The 25,634-nt window shown below is 36.5% G+C and overlaps 1 protein-coding gene across 1 annotated transcript in view; it reads left to right on the forward strand.

Moving 5' to 3' along the window:
- Window positions 1-1,437: 1,437 nt before the first annotated feature.
- The window catches only part of eIF2Balpha (eukaryotic translation initiation factor 2B subunit alpha), a 168,881-nt gene continuing 144,684 nt past the window's right edge, over window positions 1,438-25,634 (forward strand). Inside the window, exon 1 of the mRNA XM_090373526.1 lies at window positions 1,438-1,546. The gene's annotated coding sequence lies outside the window, so the exon portion shown is untranslated. The remainder of the gene's footprint in view (window positions 1,547-25,634) is intronic.

The raw sequence follows: 25,634 nt of genomic DNA on the forward strand, positions 1-25,634 counted from the left end.
GGAGAAAAAAAACCATTCTACACTCTCCTAGTCTGCGCAGGTAGTATAGTGGTATTGTCACCGTCCTCCCCACACCGGGTGAAAAGGCCTGGGTTCGAATCCCGTTGTTGACGCGAGGAACATGAATGGGCTTTTTTAACTCCGTGGCTGAGTTAGTCGGTCTCAGGCGTAGATAGCAATGTTCCTCCCCCCAGAAACTGGGGTTTTTTTAACCAGTAAAAATCGACCAGAGAACACATGCAATTTACAGACACAATACACATGGGTAGTTGAATTAACATTCTTGGTAACTCTAATAAATAGTTTAAATAGTTTCTACCCTCTCCTGAGACCAAATAACTCAGCCACGTTGTGAAAAAGACCCATAAAAATCCCTCGAAGGGATTCGAACTAAGGTAATTTCCATCCGAGGTGGAGAGGACGGCGATCCTACCAACTGTGTTGGCAGGATCGGTAGGGCAATCTGCACATAAAAGACCCTCTAAGTGGCAGTGACCACAGTGTATTAATATAGAATTTACCCATGTAACTACTTTTAAGAGCAAGGGCTTTTCTTTCATAAAGGTGACTACGGTGGTCTCAGGCAATATTTAAATTCTATGTAGTCAGTGGGACCAACTGATGAAGTTACCAACAGCAAAATTCTAATGGGAAGCATTCAGTAAATTAATCGAAGTTAAATGGCTTTTTATATTAATTAACTAAGAGATACTCTCAAGGCTTAGACCCAAGTGGATATCAGATAAACTGATGAGATTGATGGCAGGGAAGAAAAATGCATGGGATGCAGATAAATTAGCAAGTGGTACTGTAAGCTTCAGAATCAAGTGATACTGAAGCTTACAGTGGATACAAAGTATACTGCAATAAAGTCACAAAGGAGGTTAGACAAAGCAGCTTACGAGAGGTCTATGGAAAAGAGTGCAGGGAAAAGCAGCAAAGACTTTTTTTACTTATGTAAACTATCACCCCCAGGGGTTCACATCTAGTGAGTATGGGCTTGGCACACCCAGGGTCCTGAGCTGAACATCATCATTCTTCTCTTTATTGATGGTCTATTTCTGACTCTCTCTCTCTCTCAGGGGTAACTCAGAATTTTTTTTTTTTTTTTTTTTTGGCTGGTGCAGCAAAAGCCTCAGGCTTCCCTGCACCATATGGTTAATAATAATAATAATAATAATAATAATAATAATAATAATAATAATAATAATAATAAGGAAGGGATTAAATCTCGCTGGTCCGCTATATAAGAATGAAATAAGCTTTGGTGATATTGCTGAGGTTGCCGACAAATTGAATAGGTATTTTGCATATACGTTCACACAATTCGCCCACGAAAACAGGCAAACCGGCTGGATGCACGAAATTTAGACATAATGCATATGTGTAGACGAGGTAATTCTTGGGTAGCTCTAAATGGCATTTTTTTAAACATTTTTTTATTGTAAGCCCGAACAGATGGTAACCGTTCTAGCAATCAACTAGTAATACGAAACATGAGTAGTCTGTTGGTTTGCCGATTGCATATACTGTACTGGGAAAGAGAGTAAGTTGCCTTGATGGTGTGTTCTTGTCAAACTTATAAAGTATGGTGTTCCTATTTTGTTCTTATCGTTAACTAGAAGCCGATTATTGGGAATTCTTTTTTTTGAAATTTTCGTATTTTAGAATATTTTACATGGGAAGCCCTCTAAACCCACAGAGATTAGGACATGTGGGGATGCTTCTGTATAGGTTTCATCTTTGCAAGTTAAAGCTAAAGTGACCAGATCCTTAGTATGCCAATGCTGGAGATCGATTTTACGTTTTTTCCCCCCACATATATATGTTTTATTTCACAGAAATACCTATATTATATATGCATTTCAGTGAAATAATAATACATACTTCTTTTAACAATAAAAAAAAAAAACAACAGAAATTAAATAATTTTTCGCAGAGTGAAATTTTCAAACAACTGAAATCCGGGATTGTCCGCATAACCCGGACGTCTGGCCACTTCAAAGCTGACGTGCGGAATTGACCTTGTGTCGGTGCTGTCTAAACATTTACAAAATAATATAAATATATATATACTTATAATTTTTTTTTTTATGGTGATGTAAATATTTTGGGTTTTCTGGTCTGCCTAGCTCCTAATTGAATGGGCGGCTCCGTAGCCAGGTGAGAAGGAGCAGCAGTGCGTAGCACATGCTTCTTGATTAGACCGGGGTTCGAGTACGTCACCAAATACGGAGGATGCGGAAAGATCAGGGAATGACCACCGCATATCCCGGAGCAATATGGCCTTAGTTGCTAATGCTCCTAAAATCCAAATAACAAACAAACAAACCCTAATTGAATGGGACACCACGCAATGTTTGAAACAGCTGTATTGGAAATGCAGTATGATTCTGTAATTGGTCAGTAGTTGTCTTTTCATAGCCTGGATTATTTAGGGTCGTTAGTGGGGGGGTAGAACCTCAGGCAGTGCCCATTATATTATTCAATTGCTATAAAGATTTCAAAGCATTAGCGATTTTTGTGTTTTTTTCATGTATTTTTTCTGAAAGTTAAAGATGATCTTGACAAATTTTATTCATGGGCAGATGTTGCAGTTATGGATTGTGAATTTCAACAAGAATAGAATATAAAATCTCTGTACGTTTTATGCAATGCCATTGATTGTAATAAGAAACCAATTTCACCAATGTGCCAAGGCTCACGGGTTGGGAACCACTGGTCTATAGCATCAGCTGCAAAGTCACACAAAAGCTGTGCAGCACCGGTGTACTTTAATTTTCTGTTCATAAACTGATTATCCTTAATTCATTTTACAGCTATAATCCTTTTTGTACTGCATGTAACTGCCACAATATATCTTTTATCTCAATCACTAATTACCTTTTTTTATTTCCTGATGTTTCTTTTAACCCAGGGGCTCACATCTGGTGAGTATGGTCTTGGCACATCCAGGGGCCTGAGCTGGATATCATCATTCTTCTCTTTCTTGGTGATGCCCTTCTATTTCTGACTCTCTCTCTTTCCCTCTCTATCAGGGTAACTCTTCATGCATTAAGAATCTGCGGATAAAGGAACCACTAAGTAGCAGTAATCACAGTGTGCTGAAGTGGGATTTACTCAAAAGAAGTAACTACCATCAAGGGTAAAGGGAAGGGTTTTTGCTTTCACAAAGGTGAATATGGTGGTCTGAGACAGTATTTAAATTCTGTTCGGTGGGACCAACTGATGATGTTACCAACAGCAAATTCAAAATGGGAAGCATTCAAAGAATTAATCTTGGAAGCTACTAGGCTTTTCATGCCAACTAAGAAATATTGTTCAAGGTTTAGGCCTAAATGGATGTCAGATGAACTAATTAGACATGTGACAGAGAAGAAAAATGCATGGGATACATATAAAATAACAGGCGACACAGAAGCCTATGATAGATATAAGCTGGTCTGTAACCAAGTCACAAAGGAGATTAGGCAGGCGAAGGCAGATTATGAGAAATCTTTGGCAAAGGATGCAAAGGAAAACAGCAAAGAATTCTTTACTTATGTAAACTCTAGAAGGAAGGGGATGAATCAGATTGGTCAAATTGGTATTGATGGTTCAACTGTTGATGATCCTGCTCAGGTAGCTAACAAACTAAATGAATATTTTGCATCTAAATTCACACATGAGGAGTTATTCAGGGAGGGGAATGCCAGAGGTGTATTAAACTCTGGCAGTAATCTAGATAATCGTGTAATAACTGAGAGTAAAGTGGAGGAGAAACTGTTGAAGATAAACATAAGAAAGGCACCTGGGGTGGACGAAATCTATCCAGTTATATTAAAGGAGGTGGCAAAGGAAGTAAGCAAACCCTTAGCCATAATTATGAGAGCTTCCCTGGACTCAGGGGAAGTATCCATGGACTGGAGATATGAAAATGTCACCCCAATCCACAAAGGACAATCAAAGGGAGACAGGTAATTACAGACCTGTTAGTTTAACTTCTGTTCCAGGGAAATTAATGGAGGCACTGGTTAAAGAAGCATTGCAGGATCACTAGACAAGACCAGTTATAGCTCGGACGCAGCATGGGTTTGTTAAAGGGAAGTTTTGTCTGACCAATTTGATTGGATACTATGATGTAGTCACAAAAGGAACTGGATGCAAAGAATAACTTTGATATCATATATTTGGATCTTAGAAAGGCCTTTGATACTGTTGCACATGGAAGACTGCTGCACAAATTGGAGCAGTGTGGCATTGGAGGCAAATTGCTGCTATGGATAAAGGGATGATTGAGTGGGAGAACACAGAGTGGTAATCAATGGACACTGCTCATCGTGGGCTAATGTTATTAGTGGAGTCCCTCAGGGTTCAGTGTTGGGTCTATTGTTGTTTTCTGTTTTTATAAATGACATTGATGATGGTATATCAGGCTTAATGTCCAAGTTTGCAGATGATACAAAGGTTGGCAGGGTTGTTAATGACACTAATGACAGTATGCTGCTGCAACAGGATCTAGAAAAGTTCAGCAGATGGACTGAGAGGTGGCAAATGAAGTTTAACATTGACAAATGTAACGTACTACATATGGGAAGCAGTAACCCCAGAGTAAATTATCAACTCTGTGGTACTATACTGACAGTCGTAGAGAATGAAAAGGACCTGGGGGTAATTGTGCAGGCAGATATGAAGTTTTCTGAACAGTGTAGACGGTCTGCAAGAGTAGCTCATGGTGTCTTGTCAATGATACACAGGAATTTTTCTAGCAGGGATAAGGAAGTGTGATTATCCTTTTGTATAAGGCAATGTCAGGCTACACCTTGAGTACTTTACACAGCTCTGAGGCCTCATTTGAAGAAGGATGTAGAGCTGTTGGAACGTGTACAGAGAAGGGCAACAAGATTAGTGAATGGAACAAAGGGTTGCTCTTATGAAGAAAGGCTTAAGTTTTGGAAATTACAGTGTTTGGAGACTAGGCTCTTGCAAGGTGATCTAATTGAGGTGTGTTTGAGGTGTAATTGCCTTGAATGAATTGAGCATGTTCTGTGCTGATGGGATTCTTCCTTTTGCTCAGAATAATCACCTAAGAGGGCATAAATTCAAATTGAGGAAAGACAGTTGTAGGATAGATGTGCAGAAGTTTGCCTTTAGCCAGTGGGTAGTTGATTGGTGGAACAGACTTCCATCTTTTGTTGTGGAAGTTGATAGCCTAAATAAATTTAAAGCTGAGCTGGACAGGTATTTGGAACGAATGGAGGGATGAAATTGGAGCGTTTTTTTTTTTTATTTTTGGCTGATGCTGCATAAGCTTGCTTTCTTGCATTGTATGTCTCTGCTAATGCTAAAAAACTTGGAAATTTTTTTTTTTTTGCTGGTGCAGCATAAGCCTCAGGCTTCCTTGCACTACATGCCTAGTAATAATGATAATGATTATCAGTTTTAATAATGATATGGATAAAAAAATATATATTAGTCTTTAAGGGAATGGTTAAATGTTGTTTTATATTATCAGTATCAAATGTACAGTAATTTTTCGACCTATTTATAGAGAGCCCATCAAAAGTGAGAGAAACCACATTATACCTGCCTTTGTGTGAAGTTTCAGGCATTGGGAAATTAAATTAGCTTTTTGTTGTGAATTTAAATTATCAGTTAAAGTAACCAACTGGAACTTTCAAGTTAGTATTAATACCAGCAACCATAAATATCATATCTTTTAGTAGGGCATCATTATTTGCTTCCAAACCAGTATATACATAATCCAGTTTGATATGCCACTTTACAGCTTCATCTGTATACGGTGAAATCAAAAATTCAGAAAACATAAATGCTGACTTCAGACAAGGAAACTCATAAGGCCCTGTCTAGACAGAAATTGTCTTTATTAATTCTAAATACAGTTTAATAAATATGTTCACATATTTTAATTCCAAATAGTTTATTGTATATATTGCTTCCTACTGTTTCATTATTTGATTTTCAATTCTGTTCCAAGTTTTACATTATTTTGATTCAACTAACTTTAACCTTTTAGAAAGTAATTCTTGGAAGTTTTTTGAAGGTCTGATGGTAAAGCTGAACACTGGCATGATAAAAAATAAAATTCAATTACTATATTTATCCTTTTATAATAAAGTCAGGCAATATAACACATGCTGCAGCACAGAGGAATATATAGGTGAACAATGTTAAGTTGACTAGTATGAGAATGTTTTTCACCACTTTGTTTCAACTCGGCAGTGTTTCCATTCCTTAGATTCTAACCTCTGTAAGTAAACCTGCAATAATGGTATTCCTGCTTTAATGGTAAACCTGCAGTTATGCTTTATAAGTATGCTTTCTTCTGCCAACCGGGCTAGCCGGGTGGGTAAAGTGCCTGCCTGGCAACTCAAAGGTCGCGGGTTCGAATCCTGCCTCGGGTTTGGATCAAAGTACTGAAAAAACCTTAGGAGGTGCATTATGGCCACAGAAGCTGATGTGCCAACAACTATCAAAAGAAAAAAAAAGTATGCTTTTTTGCATCATTTGCTGCTACTAATTATATTGTCCATTTTTATTGGTACTTTGACTAGTCAAATATGCTCCATTTTCATTGGTCTCCCAGTTAGTGGATTCTATTGTTTACTTTGTTTGTTTTTGCATTGTTGTATGCTTCATGGTTTTCCTTTTTTATCGATTTATTTTTCTGCCAGTTTTTCCATAGAAAATCGGAAATATAGATCTTAATTTTAAAATGGGCCTTTTTTTCCTAATAGATTTTCTCACAGAGGAGATCTTTAATGAAATTATAAAAATTATAAAAAATATTAATTCAAAAGGAAATTATTAAAGAATGAAAAGTACAGTATGATTTGTATTTTTCATTATTTAAAAAGAAACAGTATGATTTGTTTCCAAATGATTGTGTGGTTTATTAAAAAATAAATGAGAAACAAACATTCAAATAATCTAGAAATGCATATATATTAGCTCAGAGGTTGGCAACCTGCTTCTCGCGAGCCGCATGCGGCTCTTTGAACTGCTGCTCTTTAACTTTAAGCTCACGTGAAGCACACTTTAATCAAGGACATGTGGAGTGCAAGATAAAATGCCTTAAAACTGAAATTGAGGATTTGGAGAGGCAAAAGGCTGCCCTTCCAATTCTACAGAAATGGACAGCTATAGATGAGTTGAAAATGCAAGACCAAATTGTGTTTGATGCGTGGAGTAGATTACCGGACAAGTATATAAATTTGAAAATATTTGCGTTTAGATTTCTCTCAGTTTTTGGTTCGACGATTTCTGTGGGCAAATATTTTCGAACATGAACTATTTTAAAAATAAATCAAGAAACTGTCTGAACAATGCGAGTCTCTCAACATGTTCTCTCTCTCTCTCTCAGAGTAATTCGGAATTTTTTTTTTGGCTGGTGCAGCATAAGCCTCGGGCTTCCTTGCACTATGTGGCTAGTGATAATGATAATGACTCGCTGAAGAAGTCCAGCAGCAAAAGTCGCATTAATTCGTACCTAATTGGATGTTTGTTACGTTTTTTTCAGTATTAATAAATGATATTTGAAAAAATATATTTTTATAATATATATATATACACCGATGAGTCAAAACATTATGACCAGTGAGTCGTTATGCAAATCGAGGCAACTGCAAGTGAACTACGGCGTGGGTTGGGACACGGTATAAAAAACACCTGATACTGAGCTCTGTTAATCAGTGTTACTCTTGTTCTTCAGATGGGAAATCGGCAGCAGACTTAAGTGAGTTTGACAAAGGCCAAATTGTAATGGCCAGACAACTGGGTCAGAGCATATCCAAACTATTATTTTTAGGTCATCCGAATAATTAAATTCATCTGCCATGCATTGTGTATTATGTCTGTAAATTGCATGTGTTCTCTGGTCAATTCGCCTGTTTTGCTGGACAAAAAATCCGAGTTGCCAAGGGAAAAACCTTGCTATCTACACCTGAGACCGACTAACTCAGCCAAGGAGTGAAAAACGCCCGTTAAAGTTCCTTGCGTCATCAACTGGATTCGAACTCGGTCCTTTTCCACCTGGTGTGGGGAGAACAGTGACGATACAACTGTGCTACCGGCACAGACTGGTCAAAGCATATCCAAAATGGCATGGCTGGTGGGATGATCACAGTCAGCTGTGGTTAGTACCTACCAAAAGTGGTCCAAGGAGGGGGAACCCACGAACCTGCAGGTGTTGGATGACCACGGCTCATCGATGCACAAGGTGAGTGAAGGCTCTTCTGGATGGTACGTGGCAACTGTGCCACAACTCGCTGGTAATTGGAATGCTGGTGATGGGAGTAATATTTCACAACACACAGTACATTGAACCCTGCAGAAAATGGGACTGCATAGCCACAGGCCACTCCAAGTGTTCATGCTAACCACGGTTCACCGGTGACAGCACCTACAATGGGCACGTGAGCATCGAAACTGGACCTTGAGTGATTGGAAGAAGGTCATCTGGTCCCATGAATCACGTTTCCTGTTGTACCATGTGGACGGCTGGGTACGTGTGTGTGTCGTTTACCTGGGGAAGTGATGGTACCTGGATGCACTGTGGGACGAAAACCAGCCGGTGGTGGCAGTGTCATGCTTTGGGTGATGTTCTGCTGGGATACCCTGGGTCCAGTCATCCATGTGCTGGGCACTCTGACGTTTACCATCTACCTAAACATCATTGCTGACCAGGTACACCCTTTCATGGCAATGGTCTTCCTCTCTGGCAGTGCCGACTTTCAGCAGGATAATGCACCATGCCACACCGCACGGATTGTTCGAGACTGATTCACGGAACATGAAGACTTCCAGGTATTGCCCTGGCCTCCAAATTCCCCAGACATCAATCCCATTGAGCATCTGTGGTTTCTGTTGTAACAGCAATTCCGATCTGCGGCATCTCAACCATGGACTTTACAGGAGTTAAAGGATCTGCTGATTACGTGTTTGTACCAGATACCACAAGACACATTTTGAAATCTTGTAGCGTCCATGCCTCAACTGGTACAAGCTGTTTTGGCTGCACATGGGGGACCAACATCAAATTTGGTTCATCAGCGTGTATACACAAAATATATATATTACAAATTATGTAATATATATTTTTTAATAAAACGCCTTCCTACTCTATTCCATTTCTTAAAAAATTTTCCCTCTCTCCAAGCTGAGGTACGGCTCTTTGTATTCTCTCTTTTTTTTTTAAATTAGATCAGAAATGGCTCTTCACTCAAGAAAGGTTGCCGACCCCTGTATTAGCTTAAAAAAATAGATACAAATGACACATACAAAAAAACCTTATAATAACATCGATTCATTCATAAATGCAAATACATTCATACCTACAACAAAAAAAAATTGTAGGTACTGACCACAACTCAATTCCTTTTTATAGATAAATGGAATTGTGCTCAGTAATCTAAGTTGTAGAGTGCAATTTACCTGGTCACAAAAAATCATCAGCATATAACTCCTTGCCATTTTGGAAGACACATTATTTCTCTTGTTGAGCAGTTTTAGTTCCTTCTAATAATTTTCTACATGGTTCTTTTTGTTGCTGTGCTGCTAGGATCAACAATTCTGGCTGTGGGTAACCATTTGGTAAATAAGATGCTTTTCAGGTTATGAGTTTATTTACATGAGAAGGGGTGCAATTTACCTAGGCACTAGACTGGAAAGGGCCTTTAATCCCAATAAAGAGGTCTCCTCCCAGACTAAGCAAGGAGAATGCCTCCTTTCACCCAGATCCCCCCCCCCCCCAAAAAAAAAACTCTAAGACCAGCCCTGATTGTATTAATGAATGGATCTATGTTATTTTAGGATATTTTTGTATGCAATTTTTGTATGTATTTTTGAATGTAATGGTTGAATTTCTGTGTAATTTGTGTTTTTTTGTATGTAATTTATAATTTTAATATTCTTTATTAATTTAGTAAAATTTGTTTTCAACCTAATGTCTTCTTTATTCTCTATTTTTTCATTACACATGCAGTGTTCGTGCCTTAATTGTTATAGACATGGTGATGACATAGTCCTTGACAGGTGAAATTTTCTTTTTAATTTCTGGGGGGAAAAAAGTTTTTTTGTTTTTAATTGGACTTGGTGCATCACGAGTTTAGTTGCCTTGTACCATACTTACCGAAATCAATCAATCAATCAGTTTGTTTTTAATTATGCTTGGAGTATACCAATATTTCATCCTTTTTTAATGGATTGCAATGTTTATTGTATGCATTTTTCTAAGTTTTAATAAAAACAAAATTTATAAAAAATGCTGTTTATACACACCCTTTCTTTAAAAAAAAAAACTGAAAAAAATTATTAATTCTGTTGAAAATTAAAAAGAACATTTAGGCATAAAATATAAAGATGAAGCTGTTAACTGTTAAATATGTGAACTTTAAAACATGCACATATGGATATATTTATAGCTTTAAAAATTATTCATATATTAGATGCTATTTTCACTTTAATTTTCATATTTTTTTCAAAATTTATTTTGAATTTGCTGCACCACGAAACATGATAAATTTAATATTATGAATGTTACTAACATTGATTTTACAAATATCACTAACGTTTTCAATAATCCTGAGCAATTATTACTTTCCATGTTTATTAGATGACAATAATGTTTCAAGAAGACTTAGTTTATGACTGTTTATAATCATTAGATCACATGGAAAGTTTTATAAATAACTTTTACTAGAAACAGACATAATTGTAAGCTTTGTAGCATCATTAACAGTCAGTTTCCTATGGGAACTGCTCGGGTGGCTAACAAACTAAATGAGTATTTTGCATCTACATTCACATGAGTTAAAAGTAGAAAAAATGCTGTGGGGGGTTGTATCTGCTGAAAGCAGTTATGCTGTAACTCTGGGGGAAAACAATAATTAAAAATTCAAAATCATACCAAGTAAAAATTTGTCTATATTTAGGAAGGTACAGAAAATCACGGATTTTTATCTACAGCTAATGATTAATGTGGGCTCATTATTTTAAAGTTACACTTCACAGGTATAGTGATGAAACAACAGTGTTAAAGATCCATACATGCTCAATAGAATCAGCAAATATTCTTGCGCCCTTTCTATTTAAGGGAGTGGATACTCTTAAATAGAAAGGGTGCAAGAATATTTGCTGATGCTATCGAGGCAGTGTTAGGTGTGTCAGTAAACTGCTAGCTTGTTGGGGATACACGGACTAATAGATTAACAGTAGCCACTGGTAGAGGTGAAAGTGATTCTTGCACTGCTTCTATTGGAATGAGCAGCTGCCTGGAAAACAAGATGCAAGGGATTTCAGAAATTGCTGGGAGTCATTGCGGTGCAAGGAAACACATGGATTGTGTTAGGGTAGCTAAGAATAGGAACAGGTGCATGTATATTTGTGTGTACACCAATGCTAGGCGTGTGGTAAATGGATTTGAAGTGTTGGGTAAAACATCAAAGGCAGATATTGTTGGAATATTGGAAACATGGTGTCACACAGATATAAGGAATGCAGAACTGGAATTTGGGGAGTACAATGTGTACAGGAAGGATAGACAGGATAGGAAGGGAGGAGGGTTTATGCTATTAGTTAAGAAACACATAAAATCCAAGGAAGTGCAGCCAGGCGACATCGCTGGATAGTGCAGTGTTGAGTCAGTTTGGTGTGACATAAGCACTGGGAAATCAAAATTGAGAGTAGAAGTGTGTTATAGGCCTAATGACTCTAATGAGTATAATTAAAAAAACTGTACAGGGATATAGAGTGGGCCAGTAAATCAGATATTCTTATAATTTTAATTTCCTGGATTTTGTGGGTTGGTCACTCACACACTAACAAGGCTTTTGTGGATTTATTAGATGATTGTTTTCTACATCAGCATGTCCTGGAGGCAACTAGAGGGAGTAATACTCTTGATCTGATTATCAGCAGTGATTCTTCATGCATTAAGAATCTGCAGATAAAGGAACCACTAGGTGGCAGTGATCACAGTGTGCTGAAGTGGGATTTACTCAAAGAGGTAACTACCATCAAGGGTAAAGGGAAGGGTTTTAGCTTTCATAAAGGCGACTACGGAGATCTGAGAAGTATTTAAATTCTAACTGAGGGCACCAACTGATGATATTACCAACAGCAAATTCAAAATGGGAAGCATTCAAAGAATTAATCTTGGAAGCTATAGGGCTTTACATACTAACTAAGAAATATTGTTCAAGGTTTAGGCCTAAATGGATATCAGATGAACTAATAAGACATGTGACAGAGAAGAAAAATGCATGGGATACATATAAATTAATGGACGACATTGGAAGCCTATGATAGATATAATCTGGACTGTAATCAAGTCACAAAGGAGGTTAGGCAGTCAAAGGCAGATTTTGAGAAATCTTTGGCAAAGGATGCAAAGAAAAACAGCAAAGAGTTCTTTACATATGTAAACTCTAGTTGGAAGGGGATGAATCAGATTGGTCCACTTGATATCGATGGTTCAACTGTTGATGATCTTGCTCGGGTGGCTAACAAACTAAATGAGTATTTTGCATCTACATTCACACATGAGGGAGGGGAATGCCAGAGGTGAAACAAACACTGGCATTGAGCTAGATGATTTTGTAATAACTGAGAGGAAAGTGGAGGAGAAATAGTTGAAGATAAACATAAGAAAGGCACCTGGGGTGGATGGAATCTATCCAGTTATATTAAAGGAGGCAGCAAAAGAAGTAAGCAAACCCTTAGCCATAATCATGAAAACTTCCTTGGACTCAGTGGAGGTACCCATGGACTGGAGATGTGCAGATGTGACCCCAATTCACAACGGAAGATGAAAGGGCGACACAAGTAATTATAGACCGGTTAGTTCTATATCCTGTTAGATCTGTTCCAGAGAAATTAATGGAGGCACTGGTTAAAGAAGCACTGCAGGATCATCTAGACAAGATGTCAGTTATAGCTCGGACACAGCATGGGTTTGTTAAGGGGAATTCTTTTCTGACCAATTTTATTGGATACTATTATGTCACAAAGCAACTGGATGCAGGGAATAACTTTGATATCATATATTTGGATCTTAGACAGGCTTTTGATACTGTTGCACATGGAAGAGTGCTGCACAAAAAAGCAGTGTGGCATTGGAGGAAAATTGCTGCTATGGATAACGGGTTGGTTGAGTGGGAGAAGACAGAGTGGTAATCAATGGACACTGCTCTTTGTGGACTATTGTTATTAGTGGAGTCCCTCAGGGTTCAGTGTTGGGTCCATTGTTGTTTTTTTCTGTATTTATAAATGAAATTGATGATGGTATATCAGGCTTAATGTCCAAGTTTGCAGACAATGCGAAGGTTGGCAGGGTTGTTAATGATACTAATGACAGTACTCTGCTGCAACAGGATCTAGAAAAGTTGAGTAGATGGGCTGAGAGGTAGCAACTGAAGTTTAACCATGACTGCATATGGGAAGTACTGCATATAGGAATCAGTAATCCCAGAGTAATGTATCAACTGTGTGGTACTACACTGGGGATGGTAGAGAATGAAACGGACCTGGGGGTAATTGTGCAGACAGACATGAAGTTTTCTGAGCAGTGCAGACGGTCTTCAATAGTAGCTCATGGTGTCTTGTCAATGATATACAGGAATTTTTCTAGCAGGGATAAGGAGGTGATTATCCCCTTGTATAAGGCAATAGTCAGGTCACACCTTGAGTACTGTATACAGGTCTGGAGGCCTCATTTTAGGAAGGATGTAGAGCTGTTGGAACGTGTACAGAGAAGGGCAACAAGATTTCTTTGCTCTTACAAAGAAAGGGCCAAGTTTTGCAGATTAAAGTGTTTGGAGACTATGCACCTGTGAGGTGATCTGATTGAGGTGTATAAAGCCTTGAGTGGTTTGAGCATGTTCAATGCTGATGGGATTCTTCCTCTTGCTCAGAATAATCACTTGAGAGGGCATAAATTCAAATTGATGAAAGACAGTTGTAGGATAGATGTGTGGAAGTTTGCCTTTATCCAGCAGGTAGTTGATTGGTGGAATGGACTTCTGTCTTTTGTTGTGAAAGTTGATAGCCTATAAATTTAAGGCTGAGCTGGACAGGTATTTGGAACGAACGGAGGGGTGAAATCGAAGTGTTTTTTTTTTTTTTTTTTTTTTTTGGCTGATGCAGCATAAGCTTGGTTTCTTGCATCGTATGCCTGTACTAATGCTAATGCTCAAGAAAAGAAATCTATTTTGTATCTGTACAATGAACAAAACCTTAGGAGAAGAAATCCTTAATCCTTTAATAGCTGCATGGTTGTGGGTTTCGTGTAGCCACTAGTCATATAAATGATTGTTATCCTTCAATTTAAAATTAATTGTTTGCACCTGCAAATTTCATTTTCTGTTTAATTTCATAGTAGGCACTCTTGGTAATGTATTCAGAGACATAATATTCTGCCTTTAAATATCTGGAAGAATATGCTGTATTGGGTCATGCATTATTCAATACTGATATATCTTAATTCCTTATTCAACATATGTAGAACAAGGAACTAAAATGTAAATTTCTAAGGAATGCTTACTAGGCCTATATATTGTGAAGAAACATTGAAATGTAACTGTCTTAGATTTTAATACAGTAAAAACAGAGAAAGAGTAATTCTAGATCAGTCAAAAAGGAAACTTAGGAAGATGCCAATTTTTGTTCAAGTGCTACACTATAAAATTCTGTTATTATTATTATTATTATTATAGACTATGTCATGAAAGTAAAGACATACAAGAAATTTAAACCTTGAATGATATAAAAGTTCGTTCAGATGAATTTCTTTTCGATCAGTGACCATTCAAACAGTTTACATATCATTATACACACTACCTTTGCTCAGTAATTAGCATGTTTGAGTAAGAGTCACAATTTTTCCAGTGCTGTCTGGTTGTAGCAGAATTATTGTCATTTATTCAGTACTATCAGCTGGAATGTCATTGTCTTCACCTTCAGAATTACTTAGTTCTGTAAGAACCAGCATGAGTCCGTGGATAAACAACTTCACTGAACTCAACTTGCCCATCAAATTCCTCAGTCTATCCCCCCTCCACCATACAATGTCTGAGATCAGCATGCTTGACCTATCTTCCCCACCATTTGTGATTTGTTCATAATATGTGCATTCATTAATTCACTCTCTAGCAGTTATTTTATTTTCAGCACTAACATTACCTACACTAATTCTTTTAGAATACAGCAGTGCAGTATTTAATTAGACAAAATAGTTGCATGATTACACAGAGAACAGGAATACTGCACTCTAGAACCAAAACTAATACCAAAATCATAGCAAGGTCTGAATAAAATAACTGTGCAATTAAGTCAACAGGAACATTACGCTCTGAAATTGAAACTTGAATCAATTTCAGAGTGCAGTGTTCCTGTTAACTTAATCACACAGTTATTTTATTCAGCTCTCAAATATTGACTTACAGCTAATCCCAAATTGCATGGAACAGAGAGAGAGAGAGAGAGAGAGATCCATCCATGCTGGTGTAAGTATCAGTCATGGGTAACAGTTTTAAGTATGCTGGGGCACAGTAGTCCTCCACAAAACTGTGGGTCAAAAATGGAAATGGTAAAATCTCTGACAATACAAAAACAAGGTAAACAATGGAATCTAATGGACAAAGAAACCAGGGAAAATGGAGCACATTTGACCAGTCACTCGAAATAATGAAAAGGGATAATTAGTTACATAAATGGTGTATTCAGTGGTGGAGGCTAATATTACAAGTATGTGCTGGTGTGGTGAGATGGTGCAGCATCATGCAGCCCATCTTAATGTAAAAAGTATAAAGAGTATAAATTTTTACAGGTGAAGGTTTTAATATGTTCTTTGGTTCCTTTACAGTCTCTTCAAGTCATGGATGTAAAAGGAAGTGTTTTCTAAGATTTACCATTAATCATTTTACATAGGGATAGTTGACTAGGATGCCATAAAACTTCAACCTACATTTGCCGTTTGGGTTTTCGTGGGGTAAAGTGTGTTGATTGCATTGTTCTCCTAGGGTGCCAGTTGCTGGTAGCAAGTCCAGCTGCTTTTATTCAAAAAACAGAAACCTTATATAATAATTTTTTGAAAACACTTTGAAATCAGCTTAAAACAGACTAAACATATTTACGATGTTCATTGGGTATTTACTTATGGTGTGCCTTGATGAATAATGTTTCCAAAAGGAATGGAATGGGGAAGAAGCTTCAGGAAACTCTTGGCTAGGTCTAGTCAGGTTATAGATCAAATGATCCTAATGAATTTAATGAACACTATGGACAGAGAGTGGGCCATCAAATTAGAATGCTTTATCTTTGGGGAATTTAACTTTCCAGATATTGATTGGAACTCGTGGGTTGGCAACTCTCCCTGTAGCAAAATATATCTTGAGTTGGTGAATGGCTGCTTTTCTAACCAACACGTTAGGGAAACAACAAGAGAAATATTCTTGACAGTATGTGAATATTGTTGACAATATTCTTGATCTGGTTACTGGCAGTGATTCATCATGTATTAAGAATCTTCAGGATAAGGAACCTTTAGATGGCCATGATTATAGTGTATTGACATAGGAGTTATTCAAAGAAATAATTGTCAAGGGGGCAACAGATTTTTTTTTTTTTTTTTTTTTTTTTTGCACTGTTGGTTATAATGGGCTCATAAATTTTGTAAATTCTTTTCATTGGGACCAACGGATCTTAAAAATGTAAATGCCAAATGCAAGGTGTTCAGAGAGGTAAACAAGTGGCCACTAAGTGCTTTATACCAGTTAAGAGGTATCAATCAATTAGACTAAAATAGATGTCATATAAACTGATGAACTTAGTGACAGAAAAAAAAATGCATGGGATGATTATAAATATTAGGGGATACAGAGTCTTACAATAAGTGCAAATTAGTGTGTAATCAAGTTAATCAGGGGATTAGGTAGATTATGAGAAGTCCTTGACCCAAGAGTGCAAAGATGGATTTCTTAAAGGGCATTCATGCTTCACTTCTCTGATTAGGTGCTATGAGGTTGTCACAAGAGAACTGGATGCAGAGAGTAATTTTGACTTTGTATGCTTGAATTTTGATACAACGTATGTTTGCTTTTTAAATTGGAGCAATAAGGCATTAAGGGCAAGTTACTACTATAGTTAAGTGGTAGGAGACAAAGTATGATTATAAACAGTCATTGCTGTTTATGGACTAATGTGTAATGAGTTGAGTACCGTAGAGGTTGGTGTTAGTGCACCTCTTACTCTTTTTAATATAGTCAAACTTTATTATAACCAGCATCAAGGGACCGACAAAATTTCCTCGTTATAACCATTATTCACTATATCAGTGATGAGTTAAATCTACCTCCCATTTTTTCAATTCTCAATAATTTGATAAAAACATAGATTCAAAAAACAAAAGAAATGTTAGAGAGAATTTTTTTGATTACATTAGATTTCTAATATTTCTTTATTAGAAATATTAGATTTTTTTTTTTTTTTCCTGGTTATGTTCTTTTCCAGTGCTGATATGTAAACGTTTATTCCTCCACAATGTCGATACTGTTGAAGAGGACAAAGTAAATTGGGTCACCACACAGTTGACTAGTTTCCAAGATTATAATCTTTTTATACACTTCAACTTTTTTTTCACCACGTTCTAATACAAATAATATCGACTTTTTTGCAAATCGAGAGACACTTTCTTTTGTTAGTAGACATGTTTCCGAAGGAAGGGTTCATTTCTAAACGATTTTACTTTAAAATGACAGTAAAGTGATCTGCATACAAACAATTATCATTTACAAAATTCTTAGAAGTCCCGAAATAAATTTATGGTTCAGGGAATACAAGACTGTATTCACTATATTGAATATATTTGTATTAAAGTGAATACAAACAGGGTAATGCGACCATAGAAATTACAAGTGGAATGCAAATGCACTATTGTATAGCTCCTGTCCCTGAAAGGACATGGTTAAGTCATAAACCCACCCCTAATCTGATGTGGGTGGTCATAAAAGCTAAGTCATTCCTTTCATTTTTGTCTATTCCAAGAGTTGGGTTTTTTTCGATTACCCAAGCAATTGAGAATGTTTGTATAGTAGTTACCAAAATTTGTATGGTATATCTGTGTAGTACACTTGTTATAACAGTGAGCGATTGTATGGGAATACGCATAAATTAAAATCGTTATGGCTTTTTGCTCATTACAGCTGTGATTTCGTTATTTCAGTGCTCTGTAACCAAGCACTGAAAATAAAATATTATTCGACTGTATTTGTTAATAATATTTGTGTAGATGTTTCAAGTTTAATGTGGCCGCCTCCATAGCCAGGTGGGCAGGAGCGTAGCACACGCTTCTTGATTAGAGTGGGGTTTGAGCCCGTGACTACCAAATACGGAGGATGCGGAAAGGTCAGGGAATGACCACCGCATATCCTCAGAGCAATATGGCCTTAGTTGCTAATGCTCCTAAAAACCAAATAAACAAACAAACAATCTAGTTTAATGTCTAAGTGTGTGGATGCTGCAAACATGAATACAGTGGTTACTGACAGTAATCAAGGAAGGGTACTTCAAGAGGATGTAGATAAACCAAGCAGATGGGTCAGAAAATAGCAATTAAGGTTTAACTGTGATAAACACAAGGTCATCTTGCATTGGGATAACAGTAATCCCAGAATGGCATAATATTTGTGTGGCACCAAACTCAAGGCAGTTGATAAGAAAAAAGACCTAGGGGTGATTATATAGTCTGATATGAAATTCTTTGAGCAATGCAAACAGGCTGCTAGAACAATTCATGAGTGTCTGTCAGTGATATTGTTCCACAGGTTTCCTCTGTTATAGCGTGCTTGCTAGATAACCTTCACAAGACGATCAAGGCAATCATCTCTTACTATCATTTGACGTTCAATGTGTGCTATGAGGTTCTCCGTCAAGTTCAATCCTTATATTAATGTTCCAGAAGACGTGTTTTCACGATCGACTAGTGGTTTAAATTTAGGACAAAATCTCATGTTCTCAAGATCTATTCTGAGGCGTAGAGAATAGACTCGCAACATCAAGATAGCGCTCCGATTTTCACTCTGAAACCCTCCCTGAAGTTAGGCCTCAGAGTGCCGCAAAATTAAGGTTATTTTACTTATAAAACTCGTGCTATGGGTAGTGTGTGGCAAAAGAATGGCTAGGAGGCATTGATGGATAAACAAAACATGATTTATTAAACCTGAACATATACAAATGAATCAAAGTGATGATTTATTGCATCTTAATATAAAAGGAGTATAACTCTATACCTCAATCACGATATACTAAAGGTTAAAATATTGATGGTACATGTATACCAGTAGGTTTGCGTTCTTAATGTGGCCTTTGTAGATAGCTGTTGCTTGTACTCTCAGGAATTGACAAACCTCCCGCTATCCGAATGTTCGGGTATTAGTGTCAAATTGACATGTGAGTTTAACGATGACTGATAGTGCAACATTTAATAGTGGGTCACATCGATGATACCTTCTAGGGTCCAAGGGTGATAGAATGGACATTCATCATAGTGTATACCTAGGAGGAGTGATGTCTGTTAGTGACACCAGTAAAAAGGGGTAAGTCTTATAGTGGGACTGTTTCATTTGGTTAATTATCAAAAATTGGGATGAACTTACCCGAAAACTCCTGGGAGTCTTTAGGGGCTGATGATTCAGAGCAATAGTTCCATCGGAAACGATTTTGAGCCCAATTCTTTTGACCCTTTCTTGTTCCTCGTTTTCTCTCTGTCTCCCTTGATTTTCTGTCTTCTCTCTCTCATCTACCTACGGCAACTCTCTCTCTCTTTCTTTCCCCCCCACTCGATATAAATATGTTGCCCCCCCCCCTTTTGAATTTGCCATCTCGCATTAGTCCAAAGACTAATTTTGTGGGGAAAAGAAAATCCCAGGGACTATTGTCTTGAAAACCTGACACAGCCAAAATGGAATTTATGAGGAGAAAGAGGAACTTCGCACCTTCATGGGGTGGCATTTCTAGACTGTCCAGCGGTAGTCACTAGATCTAAAGTCTGTTCATTCCTCCAACTTTCCAGACAACAATCACCCTGTAGTTATCAGGTTCAGATTTCACCCAAAAGCATGTTCCTTAACCGACATTAATCTTATTTCTCTGCTGAGAATCACCTACTTTCCCACCATTTTCATAAATAATGTCCACAACATTTGTCCGATCCGTTCGAGTAACGATCTCTCGCTGTGAACCAGCCGGGCTCATAATGGTGGGATTGTGTCCCAATTGCTGCTTCCCTTAGTGCGCCGTCAAGAGGCGCATGCTAGAGCAGACAAAAATAGCCTTCTGTAGGAAGGGGTAGTTATTCTCCAAATAAAGTAGTGGCAAAAATACAGGGTGGCTTGGAGAGGAGACTGCTTCTTAAGGCAAGCCAAGAGGTAAAAATAAAAGCATTTTTACACTCCTCCCCTCCTACGGTAGATTTTGGGCAGGTGAAAGGAAAAGTTTCACATGCCCAAAATTTAAGATTTGGCACAGGCATGGGATTTTTTCTGTTTTTTTTTTTTTTTTTCCTCTTATGGTGGGGGGGGGGGTACAGACATACCTCCTCTTACAGAATTGGATTAATCTTAATCAATACAAGTAGTACCTAATAAAACACCACAAATCTCTACATATTTCCAGAGTTGTCTGAGGATAATCAATGTCAAGTTGGTATAATTTTGCATGCAACAACCTTACTTTGATCAAAATAACCACCACTACAATGACTTTAAACAGAAATATATACATATTTTAACATGATATAGTAGATATAATGTTCTGTTCACTAAGTGGCAAATGTTCGAAAATATCTTCTGGGTTCACACTTTTTTTTTTTTTATATATACTGCAGAATGTTCTCCTGTTTGTGAATGTTGATTGTAGAAACTGTAGTTCTGCTGTGCTGAAGAAACGGTTTATTGCTGGTCCACGGGATCACTGGGAGTTCACCTCTTATGGAACACACGGAATGTATCTTCCATGTCACACTCTTCACTCGATACAGTAGCATGATAGGGAACAAAATAAACAGAGTTAACATCTGCTCTTTTCTCTAATATTCATTTACAAAGCATCATGCATACCTAGCACCAGACACAATCCATATTTTTAACAATCAGTATCCAAAGAAGAATACATTATACATATAATGTTATTTATCCACTTGTATAGTTATATATTTTGGCTAAATACAATATAGGTTAACCATCCTTTGAAATACATTATCTTAGATGTGCAGAAATTCACATTCAGCAACATGGGTAATCAGTTATTGGTATTATCTTCCAGGTAGCGTTGTGGAAGTAGATGTTTGATTTAAGGAAGGTTTGGATAAATTATTGGAATGGATGGGAATTTTTTTTTTTTTTTTTTTTTTTTTGCTGATGCTGTATAAGCTTTGTTTTCTTGCATCCTTTTGCCAATGCTAATACTATACACAATATTATAATAATATACAAAATTAGGTTTTATAGAATAATAATATAAAAAACCATTTAATACTTAAGCTAGCTGACTAGTTGAATAAAATTTTATTCTGTGTTCAGCTTTTTGATTTTAGATTACTTATCCCCTTTGGATATGTTCATTATTTAGTTTTTCAATTTTTCACTGAATTTCTCATGCATTAGTATTAGCCATGAGCTACGTGATTCAAGGAAGCCTCAGGCTTATCTGAGCAGAAAAAAATTAATTTGCGTATAGTTTGCGTAGTTGCCTCTTTGTGTAGTTGCCTATCCAGTTAATCTTTGAATTTTCCTCAGCTGTTGGTCTCAGCTACTGGAAGTAACTTATTCCAATAATTGACAACTTTCTGATTAAAAGAAATCTTTGCATAAGCTGGTCTCAACTGCTTTTCCTGTAATTTGAAATTATGAACCCTAGTTCTGGAATCATTTATAACTGTGACAATTTTGCCTTCATTCATTTTACTTTCCCCTCACAGATCCTTATAGACTTAAATTGGTTTCCCTCTTATTATGGTGCTTAGTAAACAAACCCAACAGTCTGCATTCAAAGCCCTTTCTTCATAAGGGCACCCTTTTGCAGATCTTACTGAGAGGTTGTCTTTCTTCAGACCTTTTCACGAAGCTCAGTCTTTTCCAGCTGTGTCTGAGTACCGGACACAGTATTTCAAGTGTGGACTTAAAATTGCCATGTAATGTGAGATTTTCCTATCTCTTAATGCAAATACTTGCCAATTCATCTAGAGCAGAGGTGGCCAACAAGTCGATCGCAGCTTTAATTTCGGTTGATCACGACGAATTTTAAACATATATAAAAAATAGATTAGTCAAAATCTAAATATTATTATTATACACCCCACTGCATACACTTATTACAATAGATTAGTCAAAATCTAAATATTATTATTATACACCCCACTGCATACACTTATTACAAATCCGTTGAACTGTGTGACTACTCTTGTAGCCGTGCAGCAGCTAGGCTTGCCTAGTGAAAACTTACACAGTTACGTTGTGGAGAGCATAGTGTATGTGTTGAATTTTTATTTAGCTTACTTAATATTAATAACTGGACAGTACTTATACGTTAATTTAATATCCCTTGATTTAAAATGAATACTACGAAAAAGAGTAAAACGTATCATTTTCATCAAGAGTGGGAAATAGAATACTTTTTTTGTAACGATAAAATAAAAATGTTTGATTTGCAATGCTTCCGTGGCTAGACCCAAAAAAATAAATTTAGAAGGGTAGTTCAACGCACTTTTTCCGCCTAATAGTGACCTTAGAAAAAATAAATTAAAATAACTTAAATCTGGGTTATTTGCACAACAAAATTTCTTCATGACACCTAATTTACAATCTAAAGCTATTTAGATTGTAAATAGTAAACTGTAGCATCATTTCAAGTGTGAGTCATCTTCTTGCAAAAAAATGCAAACCATTTTCTGATGGTCAATTCATCAAAGACGCATTTTTATAAATAAGATTCTCTTTTTGAAAATTTTAAGAACAAAAATGAAATTAAAAGTGCTCTTCAAGATCTGCAATTATCTCGAAATACTGTGATGCAACACATCGAAAAAATGAGAGCGAACAATTGTGTGCTCATATTGCTAATTGTGTGTCTTTTTCTTTACAACTGGATGAATCTACAGATGTTACTGATACAGCTCAATTGCTAGTTTTTATTCATATGGTTTTATACAAATAAAATTTATTTGTATAAAATTCGTAATTTTTATTCGATGATTCTGACACTAGAGAAGAACTGCTGGGTATGGTTTCGTTAAAAGAAAGAACTAGAGGTCTTGATATATTTAACACATTCAAAAATTTTATTGAAAAAATTAAATTACCACTATTTAAGCTCGTATCAATAAGAACAGATGGAGCCAAAGCAGGGCATCTAAACGGATTCGTCACATTGTGCCAAAAGGATGGTGAATTTCCAGATTCTTTGAGTTACCACTATATCATCCACCAACAAGTGTTAGCCAGCAAAAGATTAAATACTAAGTGTTATGGACATAGCTTTCAAAGTTGTGAATTCCATCAGAGGACAATCTCTTCAAAGGAGACTTTTCAAAATGCAACTCGATGAAAATGAACCAGATCTGATATTACACACAGATGTGAGGTGGCAGAGTCAGAGTAAGTTTCTACAGAGATTTTGAAATTTGCTGAATGAAATTAAAAAAATTTGTTGATCAAAGGGGGAGATGATTATCAGCAGCTACAAGATACGGAGTGGTTGTGTGAGCTGGCTTATTTGGCAGATTTTACCAGTAAATTAAGTGATCTGAATTTGGAATTACAAGGAAAACATAAAAATGTGGGTGTCATGATTAGTAATATTTTTGCATATAAATATCAATTTTTGGCAATGGCTAAGGATCTCAAAGAAAAAAAAATTCTATCATTTTGCAAATATGCAAGTTCCTTTGCAAAAATATCCTGTTTTTGAATTTAATAGTGAGAAATATGTTTCTGAAATTGAGAAAGTTGTGGATGATTTTGAAACAATTGAAGACATTGTTCAATGTATTTCTTATTCATTTAATGTCAACTTAGATACGATACAAATCGCAGAAAAAATCGCTGAGATTTTTCACACGGAGAAAATATTACTTGAAAATTAAATTATTACATTGTGAAACGATATCTTCCTAAAAGCCAGATCATCAGAAAAAGACTTCTGGAAATATGTTTGCCGAGAAAAGTACCCAAATGTAATAAAATTCAGTGAACTTTTAAATTCCTGTTTTGTTTCCACATATCTATGTGAATTGGCCTTTTCGTATTTGAAAAAAAAAAACCAAAGACGAAGATCTCTCTACTCTTACGGACTTGCATACAGAAGATTCTTTATGGTTAGCTGTATTACACTATATTCCCAATTTTGAAAGCTTAGCAGATGAGATGAAGACAAACTTCACATAAATTAAAAATTTAAATATGTATGAATTTAAAATAAGAATTCTGAATTGTATTTAAATTAAAAACAACATTTTTCAATGTGTTAACTTTTTTAACCATGTGCAATGAAATTCTTGAGATGGTAGATTGCATCACAAATTAAGTTGGCCACCCCTGATCTAGAGCGATGGTTCTCAACTTTTTTTTTAAGATGTGGACCACTTATATTTCAGGTAGAGGCTAGTGACCACAAAAAATACAATATATGTACAAAAATATTAATAACAATTTTTTAAATTCGGTGATATGTACTCATACTTAACATATGTATTGTTTTTGAGTTATTATGGGCATGCCTATTCCATTGCTATGAATGGGATTGTTGCTTACTGCAAAATAAAGTTTTGTCCTGTGGACCATTTTCATAAGTTACACAGACCACAGGTTGGAAACACTAATTAGGATATCCTTTGGACCCTCCTTGCAGCCTGCCAACATTGAATGGAGAACTTGTCTTCCCATATCAAAGTTCACAAATCCCTTTTTCCTGTACTGTTTTTAATTCAATCTATCCCACCAAGGATATAAGTTATTTTGTGGTTGCAATTCTCTAAGATCTTGTATTTTGCTATATTAAAACACAGCTGCCACTTTTCTGATTTTGCTTGAAGATCATCCATTTGGCCTGAAGACATGCTTCTTGGTGCTGATTAACCATTTTCCCAATCTTGACATCAACTGTCTTAAACGATGTCATTTAAGAAAATCAGAAACAATAGTGGTCCAGAAGTGGTCCATATCTTGTGGAATCCCTCCTTTAACATTAGCAAAGTCTGAACGGCAGCCATTAATCACAGTCCTCTGTCTCCTGCCCTGCATTTATAATCCATCTTAGAATGGAGAACTTACCCTGATCTCAACATGTTCCAACTTATACATAAACTGTCACACAAGAACAAGGCAAATGTTTTGCTAAATTCAAAAAAAGTTGCCAAATTATTTCCTACACCATCTCACGAGTGACTGTATCAAAATAGCTAATTAAATTAGTTAAACTTAATTTTTTATTAATAAAACCATGTTGTGTGTCAGAATTCCCTTTCTATCCAAATTCCCCTTGCACTTTGATCGTTGCCTCCGTGGTTTTGTCTATTACCAGAGTCAGATTGTCTCTAATTTCTCATGTAGCTCTTAGAACTGCTTTTATGTATTGGTGATAAATTG

The sequence above is a fragment of the Mastigoproctus giganteus genome, chromosome 5 (assembly GCF_048544385.1).
Source record: "Mastigoproctus giganteus isolate SK-2022 chromosome 5, ASM4854438v1, whole genome shotgun sequence".
NCBI lineage: Eukaryota > Metazoa > Arthropoda > Arachnida > Uropygi > Thelyphonidae > Mastigoproctus > Mastigoproctus giganteus.